At 52.8% G+C, this 13,623-nt stretch overlaps 2 protein-coding genes and 1 long non-coding RNA gene across 3 annotated transcripts in view; 1 reads left to right on the top strand and 2 right to left on the bottom strand.

The window, feature by feature from the left end:
* LOC115187885 (CUB and sushi domain-containing protein 3-like) overlaps nt 1-13,623 on the top strand; it is a 1,475,978-nt gene that overhangs the window by 144,909 nt on the left and 1,317,446 nt on the right.
* The window catches only part of LOC115187879 (eukaryotic translation initiation factor 3 subunit H), an 83,258-nt gene that overhangs the window by 50,682 nt on the left and 18,953 nt on the right, over nt 1-13,623 (bottom strand). The gene's annotated exons all lie outside the window — the stretch shown is intronic.
* On the bottom strand, nt 10,553-11,000 carry LOC115187888 (uncharacterized). Its single transcript, XR_003876158.1, has 3 exons — nt 10,921-11,000; nt 10,649-10,752; nt 10,553-10,584 (listed from the first exon to the last, which is right to left on the bottom strand). It is a non-coding gene; the product is annotated as an uncharacterized LOC115187888 (long non-coding RNA).

Genomic DNA, 13,623 nt, shown 5'->3' with positions numbered 1-13,623 from the left:
AGCAGGTGGTCTAGTCAAATCCTCATCGTACCGTACGTATGGAGCAGTCAAATCCTCATCGTACCGTACGTATGGAGCAGGTGGTCTAGTCAAATCCTCATCGTACCGTACGTATGGAGCAGGCGGTCTAGTCAAATCCTCATCGTACCGTACGTATGGAGCAGGCGGTCTAGTCAAATCCTCATCGTACCGTACGTATGGAGCAGGTGGTCTAGTCAAATCCTCATCGTACCGTACGTATGGAGCAGTCAAATCCTCATCGTACCGTACGTATGGAGCAGGTGGTCTAGTCAAATCCTCATCGTACCGTACGTATGGAGCAGTCAAATCCTCATCGTACCGTACGTATGGAGCAGGTGGTCTAGTCAAATCCTCATCGTACCGTACGTATGGAGCAGTCAAATCCTCATCGTACCGTACGTATGGAGCAGGTGGTCTAGTCAAATCCTCATCGTACCGTACGTATGGAGCAGTCAAATCCGCATCGTACCGTACGTATGGAGCAGGTGGTCTAGTCAAATCCTCATGGTACCGTACGTATGGAGCAGGTGGTCTAGTCAAATCCTCATCGTACCGTACGTATGGAGCAGGTGGTCTAGTCAAATCCTCATCGTACCGTACGTATGGAGCAGGTGGTCTAGTCAAATCCTCATCGTACCGTACGTATGGAGCAGGTGGTCTAGTCAAATCCTCATCGTACCGTACGTATGGAGCAGTCAAATCCTCATCGTACCGTACGTATGGAGCAGGTGAACGGTCTAGTCAAATCCTCATCGTACCGTACGTATGGAGCAGGTTAACGGTCTAGTCAAATCCTCATCGTACCGTACGTATGGAGCAGGTGGTCTAGTCAAATCCTCATCGTACCGTACGTATGGAGCAGTCAAATCCTCATCGTACCGTACGTATGGAGCAGGTGAATGTCAGTCATACAGGAAAGTGGTCGGTGCAAACACCCCCCCCCCCCCCCCACACACACACACCCCCCCCACACACACCCCCCCCCCCACGGAAAGAGATGAGGTTTAAGTGGGAGTGATGATGGAAATGTCTTCAATAACATTCCATGGGAGAGCAGAGAGGACTATGGGTAATGGCTCCTTTAAAAGCCTGTGCTCTATAACGAGGTCTGTGAGGAGGCAGTTACACGCTCAGTGATTCTCATTCAACTGGAAAGATTCAAAGGGAAAGGTGCTGCGACAGACGGACTACCTGAGTCTAAAGACAAGCAGAGAAAGAGAGAAATATTTACATTATTACGCATTTCCTTATAAAAACGGTCAAACTTCTAGATATTCAATGTCACATAGACAATGGCATCGCTACATTCTCAAACCAAAACTAATTTTATTTGTCACATGCCGGTACAGAGTCAATGTGGAGGCTATATACAGGGGGTACCGGTACAGAGTCAATGTGGAGGCTATATACAGGGTATTACGGTACAGAGTCAATGTGGAGGCTATATACAGGGTATTACGGTACAGAGTCAATGTGGAGGCTATATACAGGGGGTACCGGTACAGAGTCAATGTGGAGGTTATATACAGGGGGTACCGGTATAGAGTCAATGTGGAGGCTATATACAGGGTATTACGGTACAGAGTCAATGTGGAGGCTATATACAGGGTATTACGGTACAGAGTCAATGTGGAGGCTATATACAGGGGGTACCGGTACAGAGTCAATGTGGAGGTTATATACAGGGGGTACCGGTATAGAGTCAATGTGGAGGCTATATACAGGGTGTTACGGTATAGAGTCAATGTGGAGGCTATATACAGGGTGTTACGGTACAGAGTCAATGTGGAGGCTATATACAGGGGGTACCGGTACCGAGTCAATGTGGAGGCTATATACTGGGGGTACCGGTACAGAGTCAATGTGGAGGCTATATACAGGGGGTACCGGTACAGAGTCAATGTGGAGGCTATATACAGGGGGTACCATTACAGAGTCAATGTGGAGGCTATATACAGGGGGTACCGGTACCGAGTCAATGTGGAGGCTATATACTGGGGGTACCGGTACAGAGTCAATGTGGAGGCTATATACAGGGGGTACCGGTACAGAGTCAATGTGGAGGCTATATACAGGGGGTACCGGTACAGAGTCAATGTGGAGGCTATATACAGGGGGTACCGGTACAGAGTCAATGTGGAGGCTATATACAGGGGGTACCGGTACAGAGTCAATGTGGAGGCTATATACAGGGGGTACCGGTACAGAGTCAATGTGGAGGCTATATACAGGGGGTACCGGTACAGAGTCAATGTGGAAGCTATATACAGGGGGTACCGGTACAGAGTCAATGTGGAGGCTATATACAGGGGGTACCGGTACAGAGTCAATGTGGAGGCTATATACAGGGGGTACCGGTACAGAGTCAATGTGGAGGCTATATACAGGGGGTACCGGTACAGAGTCAATGTGGAAGCTATATACAGGGGGTACCGGTACAGAGTCAATGTGGAGGCTATATACAGGGGGTACCGGTACAGAGTCAATGTGGAGGCTATATACAGGGGGGTACCGGTACAGAGTCAATGTGGAGGCTATATACAGGTGGTACCGGTACAGAGTCAATGTGGAGGCTATATACAGGGGGTACCGGTACAGAGTCAATGTGGAGGCTATATACAGGGGGTACCGGTGACTGTACATAGATAATAAACAGCGAGTAGCAGCAGTCTAAAAACAAAGGGGGGACTATTTACATTGTCAGAAAGTGACAGACTCATGTAGACGCCTGAGTGAGTAAAGACGAGCAGAGATGGAGAGAAATACCTCCAAATAATACCTCCAAACACACATCATCACTACAGACCATGACAACAGGAAGTTAATTCTTTATAAATGTCCTAATGTTAACATTCATCATCACTACAGAACACGACAACAGGAAGTTCATTCTTTATAAATGTCCTAATGTTAACATTCATCATCACTACAGAACACGACAACAGGAAGTTAATTCTTTATAAATGTCCTAATGTTAATATGTAACCATCACTACAGACCATGACAACAGGAAGTTAATTCTTTATAAATGTCCTAATGTTAATATGTAACCATCACTATAGACCATGACAACAGGAAGTTCATTCTTTATAAATGTCCTAATGTTAACATTCATCATCACTACAGAACACGACAACAGGAAGTTAATTCTTTATAAATGTCCTAATGTTAACATTCATCATCACTACAGACCACGACAACAGGAAGTTAATTCTTTATAAATGTCCTAATGTTAATATGTAACCATCACTATAGACCATGACAACAGGAAGTCTGATTCTCAAACCACCTCTTTCTAACCAGGAACCTGCTGCTGAGAAAAGGCCGTGACCAGGGAGGTGACCAGGGCCGTGACCAGGGAGGTGACCAGGGCCGTGACCAGGGAGGTGACCAGGGCCGTGACAAGGGCCAGGGAGGTGACCAGGGCCGTGACCAGGGCCGTGACCAGGGCCGTGACCAGGGAGGTGACCAGGGAGGTGACCAGGGAGGTGACCAGGGCCGTGACCAGGGCCGTGACCAGGGAGGTGACCAGGGCCGTGACCAGGGAGGTGACCAGGGCCGTGACCAGGGAGGTGACCAGGGCCGTGACCAGGGAGGTGACCAGGGAGGTGACCAGGGAGGTGACCAGGGAGGTGACCAGGGCCGTGACCAGGGAGGTGACCAGGGCCGTGACCAGGGCCGTGACCAGGGCCGTGACCAGGGAGGTGACCAGGGAGGTGACCAGGGAGGTGACCAGGGCCGTGACCAGGGAGGTGACCAGGGCCGTGACCAGGGAGGTGACCAGGGCCGTGACCAGGGCCGTGACCAGGGAGGTGACCAGGGAGGTGACCAGGGAGGTGACCAGGGAGGTGACCAGGCCGGACCAGGGCCGTGACCAGGGCCGTGACCAGGGCCGTGACCAGGGAGGTCACCAGGGCCGTGACCAGGGAGGTGACCAGGGCCGTGACCAGGGCCGTGACCAGGGAGGTGACCAGGGCCGTGACCAGGGCCGTGACCAGGGCCGTGACCAGGGCCGTGACCAGGGCCGTGACCAGGGCCGTGGCCAGGGAGGTGACCAGGGCCGTGACCAGGGCCGTGACCAGGGAGGTGTCCAGGGCCGTGACCAGGGCCGTGGCCAGGGCCAGGGAGGTGACCAGGGCCGTGACCAGGGCCGTGACCAGGGCCGTGACCAGGGAGGTGACCAGGGCCGGGGCCAGGGCCGTGACCAGGGCCGTGACCAGGGAGGTGACCAGGGCCGGGGCCAGGGAGGTGACCAGGGAGGTGACCAGGGAGGTGACCAGGGCCGGGGCCAGGGCCGTGACCAGGGCCGTGACCAGGGAGGTGACCAGGGCCGGGGCCAGGGCGCCAGTCAGTCACAGCCCACTGCTGGTCAACAGTTGTTTTGAGTCAGACCCCTGTGGGTTTTCCTAGAGGTCCTGGTCAACAGTAGTGCACTATGGAGGGAATAGGGGACATTTGCGATGACAGCACAAGGCAGGATATCCATCACTGAGCAGTGTGTGTGTGTGTGTGTGTGTGTGTGTACTATGCATGTTGCAGTGAGTGTGTGTGTGTGTGTTCAGTGTGTGTAATAGTGTGTTGCATGTTGCAGCGTGTGTATTTCCGTATAAGTGTGTTCAGTGTGTGTGTGTTTCCGTATCAGTGTGTGTGTTCAGTGTGTGTGTGTTCAGTGTGTGTGTGTGTGTGTGTGTTCAGTGTGTGTTCAGTGTGTGTGTGTGTGTGTCTCAGCACCCCTGCAGCAGACAGGGTGGCAGCTCTCCACAGAGCCTTGCTTAACGAAGATGAATTACAGCCAATCAGAGAAACCAGGTGGAACAGAGGAGGAGCCACTGAGCCCAGTAGAACCAGAGGAACCCTCACCAACACCCAGCATAACAACACCTCCACGTTCCTGTACTTCCAGCAGTAGAACCAGAGGAACCCTCACCAACACCCAGCATAACAACACCTCCACGTTCCTTTACCTCCAGCAGTAGAACCAGAGGAACCCTCACCAACACCCAGCATAACACCTCCACGTTCCTTTACCTCCAGCAGTAGAACCAGAGGAACCCTCACCAACACCCAGCATAACAACACCTCCACGTTCCTTTACTTCCAGCAGTAGAACCAGAGGAACCCTCACCAACACCCAGCATAACAACACCACCATGTTCCTTTACCTCCAGCAGTAGAACCAGAGGAACCCTCACCAACACCCAGCATAACAACACCTCCACGTTCCTTTACTTCCAGCAGTAGAACCAGAGGAACCCTCACCAACACCCAGCATAACACCTCCACGTTCCTTTACTTCCAGCAGTAGAACCAGAGGAACCCTCACCAACACCCAGCATAACAACACCTCCACGTTCCTTTACTTCCAGCAGTAGAACCAGAGGAACCCTCACCAACACCCAGCATAACACCTCCACGTTCCTTTACCTCCAGCAGTAGAACCAGAGGAACCCTCACCAACACCCAGCATAACACCTCCACGTTCCTGTACTTCCAGCAGTAGAACCAGAGGAACCCTCACCAACACCCAGCATAACAAAACCTCCACGTTCCTTTACCTCCAGCAGTAGAACCAGAGGAACCCTCACCAACACCCAGCATAACACCTCCACGTTCCTTTACCTCCAGCAGTAGAACCAGAGGAACCCTCACCAACACCCAGCATAACACCTCCACGTTCCTTTACCTCCAGCAGTAGAACCAGAGGAACCCTCACCAACACCCAGCATAACAACACCTCCACGTTCCTTTACTTCCAGCAGTAGAACCAGAGGAACCCTCACCAACACCCAGCATAACAACACCTCCACGTTCCTTTACTTCCAGCAGTAGAACCAGAGGAACCCTCACCAACACCCAGCATAACAACACCACCATGTTCCTTTACCTCCAGCAGTAGAACCAGAGGAACCCTCACCAACACCCAGCATAACAACACCTCCACGTTCCTTTACTTCCAGCAGTAGAACCAGAGGAACCCTCACCAACACCCAGCATAACACCTCCACGTTCCTTTACTTCCAGCAGTAGAACCAGAGGAACCCTCACCAACACCCAGCATAACAACACCTCCACGTTCCTTTACTTCCAGCAGTAGAACCAGAGGAACCCTCACCAACACCCAGCATAACAACACCTCCACGTTCCTTTACTTCCAGCAGTAGAACCAGAGGAACCCTCACCAACACCCAGCATAACACCTCCACGTTCCTTTACCTCCAGCAGTACATTTATCACCACGCTACAGACATATGGATGCTGCTGAACAGCTCTCCCCCTGGCTCTCTCTCCCCCGTCTCTCTAGCTCCCTCTCCTCCCCCGTCTCTCTAGCTCCCTCTCCTCCCCCGTCTCTCTAGCTCTCTCTCTCTCCCCCGTCTCTCTAGCTCCCTCTCCTCCCCGTCTCTCTAGCTCCCTCTCCTCCCCCGTCTCTCTAGCTCCCTCTCCTCCCCGTCTCTCTAGCTCCCTCTCCTCCCCGTCTCTCTAGCTCCCTCTCCTCCCCCGTCTCTCTAGCTCTCTCTCTCTCCCCCGTCTCTCTAGCTCCCTCTCCTCCCCCGTCTCTCTAGCTCCCTCTCCTCCCCGTCTCTCTAGCTCCCTCTCCTCCTCCGTCTCTCTAGCTCCCTCTCCTCCCCCGTCTCTCTAGCTCTCTCTCCCTCCCCCGTCTCTCTAGCTCCCTCTCCTCCCCCGTCTCTCTAGCTCCCTCTCCTCCCCCGTCTCTCTAGCTCCCTCTCCTCCCCCGTCTCTCTAGCTCCCTCTCCTCCCCCGTCTCTCTAGCTCCCTCTCCTCCCCCGTCTCTCTAGCTCCCTCTCCTCCCCCGTCTCTCTAGCTCCCTCTCCTCCCCCCGTCTCTCTAGCTCCCTCTCCTCCCCCCGTCTCTCTAGCTCCCTCTCTCCCCCGTCTCTCTAGCTCCCTCTCTCCCCCGTCTCTCTAGCTCCCTCTCCTCCCCGTCTCTCTAGCTCTCTCTCCTCCCCCCGTCTCTCTAGCTCCCTCTCCTCCCCCGTCTCTCTAGCTCCCTCTCCTCCCCCGTCTCTCTAGCTCCCTCTCCTCCCCCCGTCTCTCTAGCTCCCTCTCCTCCCCCGTCTCTCTAGTTCCCTCTCCTCCCCCCGTCTCTCTAGTTCCCTCTCCTCCCCCGTCTCTCTAGCTCCCTCTCCTCCCCCGTCTCTCTAGTTCCCTCTCCTCCCCCCGTCTCTCTAGCTCCCTCTCCTCCCCCCGTCTCTCTAGCTCCCTCTCCTCCCCCGTCTCTCTAGCTCCCTCTCCTCCCCCGTCTCTCTAGCTCCCTCTCCTCCCCCGTCTCTCTAGCTCTCTCTCTCCCCCGTCTCTCTAGCTCCCTCTCCTCCCCCGTCTCTCTAGTTCCCTCTCCTCCCCCGTCTCTCTAGCTCTCTCTCCTCCCCCCGTCTCTCTAGCTCTCTCTCTCTCCCCCGTCTCTCTAGCTCCCTCTCCTCCCCCGTCTCTCTAGTTCCCTCTCCTCCCCCGTCTCTCTAGCTCCCTCTCCTCCCCGTCTCTCTAGCTCCCTCTCCTCCCCGTCTCTCTAGCTCCCTCTCCTCCTCCGTCTCTCTAGCTCCCTCTCCTCCCCGTCTCTCTAGCTCCCTCTCCTCCCCGTCTCTCTAGCTCCCTCTCCTCCCCCGTCTCTCTAGCTCCCTCTCCTCCCCCGTCTCTCTAGCTCCCTCTCCTCCCCCGTCTCTCTAGCTCCCTCTCCTCCCCCCGTCTCTCTAGCTCCCTCTCCTCCCCCGTCTCTCTAGCTCCTTCTCCTCCCCCGTCTCTCCCCCTGTCCCCATCTCTCCCTTGGTCTCTCTCTCTGTGTCCATCTCTAGCTCTCTCTCTCTCCATCTCTGTCTCTCTGACCGACGGTGTCCTTGTGATGGTGTTCCTGCTTTCTCTTCCTGTCTATTGAAGAACAGAATTCCTTTATTGAATAAAGACTCCACAGTATGACTAACATGTAGCGGGTTGGTCATATTACACAAGCAAGCAGCCACGGCAAGCAGCCCCGGCAAGCAGCCCCGGCAAGCAGCCACGGCACGGCAAGCAGCCACGGCAAGCAGCCACGGCAAGCAGCCACGGCAAGCAGCCACGGCAAGCAGCCACGGCAAGCAGGCACGGCAAGCAGCCACGGCACGGCAAGCAGCCACGGCAAGCAGCCACGGCAAGCAGCCACGGCACGGCAAGCAGCCACGGCACGGCAAGCAGCCACGGCACGGCAAGCAGCCACGGCAAGCAGCCACGGCAAGCAGCCACGGCAAGCAGCCACGGCAAGCAGCCACGGCAAGCAGCCACGGCACGGCAAGCAGCCACGGCACGGCAAGCAGCCACGGCACGGCAAGCAGCCACGGCACGGCAAGCAGCCCCGGCACGGCAAGCAGCCCCGGCACGGCAAGCAGCCCCGGCAAGCAGCCCCGGCAAGCAGCCACGGCAAGCAGCCACGGCAAGCAGCCACGGCAAGCAGCCACGGCAAGCAGCCACGGCAAGCAGCCACGGCACCTGATTTATGGATTACATTTCAAACTGGGACTAGCAAGCCAGCAGCCCTGTGTTCAAATACTTTTAGTTTTTGTTTGAGCCTGCCTGGAGAGTCAGAAAGGCCAGGATCCCAGTTCAGAAACTACTCTATTAGGTCCATGGCGCCAGCCAAGCTCAATCAAGCACAGCTAAAATATTTGAAATGATTTCAAATACTATTTAAACCCAGGTCTGGTAACCAGCCTCAGAAGGAGGTTGGATTGGCTGGCTTGGGACCGTTCCGGACACTTCGGTGACATGCGGCCGGTGTTCCAATACAAAATAGCAGCTTCTCAAGTTGACATCTTTTTGAAGGACAAATGATTTGAATTAGCGAAGCTCAGAGAGAGAAAACAAAACTGAATCAATGATCTAATGGATGTGTAACTCTGGAAGGAAGGCTGATACATTACGAAAGGAGAATGAAGTTAATGCATATTGGATACTGAATTGTGGGAGAGAGAGGAGAGCGAGAGAGAGAGAGAAAGGAGAGAGCAAGAAAATGGGTAGAACAGTTGAAGAGATCATGTCTGAGCAAACTAATCCCTTGACTTAAAATAAACACCCTGAAAAGAGAGAGAGAGAGAGAGAGGTGTGTGCGCTTGCTCTTCTGTGCATCCCCGTGTGTGTGTGTGTGTGTTTGTGTGCCTCCAGGCTCCACAATTACCGCTGCAGAGAGAGAGAGATGGAGGGAGAGGGCAAACCTGTGAACCAGCAGTCAGCAGTGATCTAATCAAGCTGGTTACATTCAGTTATTATTCATGTTTCCCTGCCAGAATCATCTGTCCTGAATTATAGCTGTCAACTACACTGAACCCTCACATTATACTGTAGCGGTGTAGAGGCTAGATAGAACCCTCACATTATACTGTAGAGCCTAGATAGAACCCTCACATTATACTGTAGAGGCTAGATAGAACCCTCACATTATACTGTAGAGCCTAGATAGAACCCTCACATTATACTGTAGAGGCTAGATAGAACCCTCACATTATACTGTAGAGGCTAGATAGAACCCTCACATTATACTGTAGAGGCTAGATAGAACCCTCACATTATACTGTAGAGGCTAGATAGAACCCTCACATTATACTGTAGAGGCTAGATAGAACCCTCACATTATACTGTAGAGGCTAGATAGAACCCTCACATTATACTGTAGAGGCTAGATAGAACCCTCACATTATACTGTAGCGGCTAGATAGAACCCTCACATTATACTGTAGAGGCTAGATAGAACCCTCACATTATACTGTAGTGGTATAGAGGCTAGATAGAACCCCCACAATACACTGTAGAGGCTAGATAGAACCCTCACATTATACTGCAGAGGCTAGATAGAACCCTCACATTATACTGTAGCGGTGTAGAGGCTAGATAGAACCCTCACATTATACTGCAGAGGCTAGATAGAACCCCCACATTATACTGTAGCGGTGTAGAGGCTAGATAGAACCCTCACATTATACTGTAGAGGCTAGATAGAACCCTCACATTATACTGTCGTGGTGTAGAGGCTAGATAGAACCCTCACATTATACTGTAGAGGCTAGATAGAACCCTCACATTATACTGTAGCGGCTAGATAGAACCCTCACATTATACTGTAGCGGCTAGATAGAACCCCCACATTATACTGTAGCGGCTAGATAGAACCCCCACATTATACTGTAGCGGCTAGATAGAACCCCCACATTATACTGTAGAGGCTAGATAGAACCCTCACATTATACTGTCGTGGTGTAGAGGCTAGATAGAACCCTCACATTATACTGTAGAGGCTAGATAGAACCCTCACATTATACTGTAGAGGCTAGATAGAACCCTCACATTATACTGTAGAGGCTAGATAGAACCCCCACATTATACTGTAGAGGCTAGATAGAACCCTGACATACTGTAGAGGCTAGATAGAACCCTGACATTATACTGTAGAGGCTAGATAGAACCCTCACATTATACTGTAGAGGCTAGATAGAACCCTCACATTATACTGTAGCGGCTAGATAGAACCCTCACATAATACTGTAGTGGTGTTGAGGCTAGATAGAACCCTCACATTATACTGTAGAGGCTAGATAGAACCCTCACATAATACTGTCGTGGTGTAGAGGCTAGATAGAACCCCCACAATACACTGTAGAGGCTAGATAGAACCCTCACATTATACTGTAGAGGCTAGATAGAACCCTCACATTATACTGTAGAGGCTAGATAGAACCCTCACATTATACTGTAGCGGCTAGATAGAACCCTCACATTATACTGTAGAGGCTAGATAGAACCCTCACATAATACTGTAGTGGTGTTGAGGCTAGATAGAACCCTCACATTATACTGTAGAGGCTAGATAGAACCCTCACATAATACTGTCGTGGTGTAGAGGCTAGATAGAACCCCCACAATACACTGTAGAGGCTAGATAGAACCCTCACATTATACTGTAGAGGCTAGATAGAACCCTCACATTATACTGTAGAGGCTAGATAGAACCCTCACATTATACTGTAGAGGCTAGATAGAACCCTCACATTATACTGTAGCGGCTAGATAGAACCCTCACATTATACTGTAGAGGCTAGATAGAACCCTCACATTATACTGTAGCGGTGTAGAGGCTAGATAGAACCCCCACATTATACTGTAGAGGCTAGATAGAACCCTCACATTATACTGTAGAGGCTAGATAGAAGAACATCCCTGTGATCCATCTGTCTCTGCAGTCTTGTGACCTACGATGCAGCCATTTCAGTCAAACAGAGCTACATTGTAACAAACGCTGTGCAGTTCAATACACACACAAACAATCAGTACTGCCTCTGCCTGCCAATAAGCTGAAGGAATGGAATTAGTAAGGGACAGAGGAGGCGGCCTATCGGAGTCGGGGACAGACAGATGAGGCAGCCTATTGGAGCCGGGGACAGAGAGAGGAGATGGGGCCCCCTCCGTGTTAAGGGCTACAGAGGAGATGGGCCCCTCCGTGTTAAGGGCTACAGAGGAGACGGGGTTAAGGGCTACAGAGGAGACGGGGCCCCCTCCGTGTTAAGGGCTACAGAGGAGACGGGGCCCCCTCCGTGTTAAGGGCTACAGAGGAGACGGGGCCCCCTCCGTGTTAAGGGCTACAGAGGAGACGGGGCCCCTCCGTGTTAAGGGCTACAGAGGAGACGGGGCCCCTCCGTGTTAAGGGCTACAGAGGAGACGGGGCACCCTCCGTGTTAAGGGCTACAGAGGAGACGGGGCACCCTCCGTGTTAAGGGCTACAGAGGAGACGGGGCCCCCTCCGTGTTAAGGGCTACAGAGGAGACGGGGCCCCCTCCGTGTTAAGGGCTACAGAGGAGACGGGGCCCCCTCCGTGTTAAGGGCTACAGAGGAGACGGGGCCCCTCCGTGTTAAGGGCTACAGAGGAGATGGGGCCCCTCCGTGTTAAGGGCTACAGAGGAGACGGGGCCCCCTCCGTGTTAAGGGCTACAGAGGAGACGGGGCCCCCTCCGTGTTAAGGGCTACAGAGGAGACGGGGCCCCTCCGTGTTAAGGGCTACAGAGGAGATGGGGCCCCTCCGTGTTAAGGGCTACAGAGGAGATGGGGCCCCTCTGTGTTAAGGGCTACAGAGGAGATGGGGCCCCCTCCGTGTTAAGGGCTACAGAGGAGATGGGGCCCCCTCCGTGTTAAGGGCTACAGAGGAGATGGGCCCCCTCCGTGTTAAGGGCTACAGAGGAGATGGGCCCCCTCCGTGTTAAGGGCTACAGAGGAGACGGGGCCCCCTCCGTGTTAAGGGCTACAGAGGAGACGGGGCCCCCTCCGTGTTAAGGGCTACAGAGGAGACGGGGCCCCCTCCGTGTTAAGGGCTACAGAGGAGACGGGGCCCCTCCGTGTTAAGGGCTACAGAGGAGACGGGGCCCCTCCGTGTTAAGGGCTACAGAGGAGACGGGGCCCCTCCGTAAGAGCAGGGTTCCTCCAGTAAGTATTCCTCTCCACCCTCCTCCATAATTACTGCTCCCCCATATAAATACTGGCCTTGTTTTGGGATGGCTTCACTGCAGTGCCATAAAGTACATTTGGTCATTTAAGTGCATTCATTTGGCCAATTAAAACAAATGCCAACAGGATATTTCACTCTGCCTGTTTCCTCCATCTCACTATTTTCCTCTCTCTCTTTCTCCCTCACTTTCTGTCTCCCCCTCTCAGTCTTCCTCTCCCCCCCTCGCTCTCTTTACTCAAATCTGGTTAAAATATTTCCATTCCTTAATTAAACCTCTATAGAGAGGGATGGTTGGGTAGAACTGGGTTCCCTGGCTGGGTTCCCTGGCTGGGTTCCAACTGCAGGAGACGTCCTTTAGAATTCCATGTGACTTGGTTGTTTATCAGAGTCAGAGACCCCATCTCCCTCCCCATAACCCTCTCTGTCTCCCTCTCTCTCTCTACCCCATCTCTCTCCCCATAACACAGTCTGTCTCTCTACCCCATCTCCCTCCCCATAACCCTCTCTGTGTCTCTCTCTCCCCAGTCTGTCTCTCTACCCCGTCTCCCTCCCCAGTCTGTCTCCCTCTCTCCCTCCCCATAACCTCTTTGTCTCCCTCTCTCCCTCCCCATAACCCTCTCTGTCTCCCTCTCTCCCTCCCCATAACCCTCTGTCTCTCTGCCCCATCTCCCTCCCCATAACCCTCTCTGTCTCCCTCTCTCCCTCCCCATAACCCTCTCTGTCTCCCTCTCTCCCTCCCCATAACCCTCTGTCTCTCTGCCCCATCTCTCTCCCCATACACCAGGAGGTGGTCTGTAATTCAGAATACTACACCGGGAGGAGGTCTATAATTCAGAATACTACACCAGGAGGTGGTCTGTAATTCAGAATACTACACCGGGAGGAGGTCTATAATTCAGAATACTACACCAGGAGGAGGTCTATAATTCAGAATACTACACCAGGAGGAGGTCTATAATTCAGAATACTACACCAGGAGGAGGTCTATAATTCAGAATACTACACCAGGAGGAGGTCTATAATTCAGAATACTACACCAGGAGGAGGTCTGTAATTCATAAATACTACACCAGGAGGAGGTCTATAATTCATAAATACTACACCAGGAGGAGGTCTATAATTCAGAAATACTAC

Source organism: Salmo trutta, unplaced genomic scaffold, assembly GCF_901001165.1.
Source record: "Salmo trutta unplaced genomic scaffold, fSalTru1.1, whole genome shotgun sequence".
NCBI classification, from domain to species: Eukaryota; Metazoa; Chordata; class Actinopteri; order Salmoniformes; family Salmonidae; genus Salmo; species Salmo trutta.
This window is presented reverse-complemented; position numbering and strand designations above follow the sequence as displayed.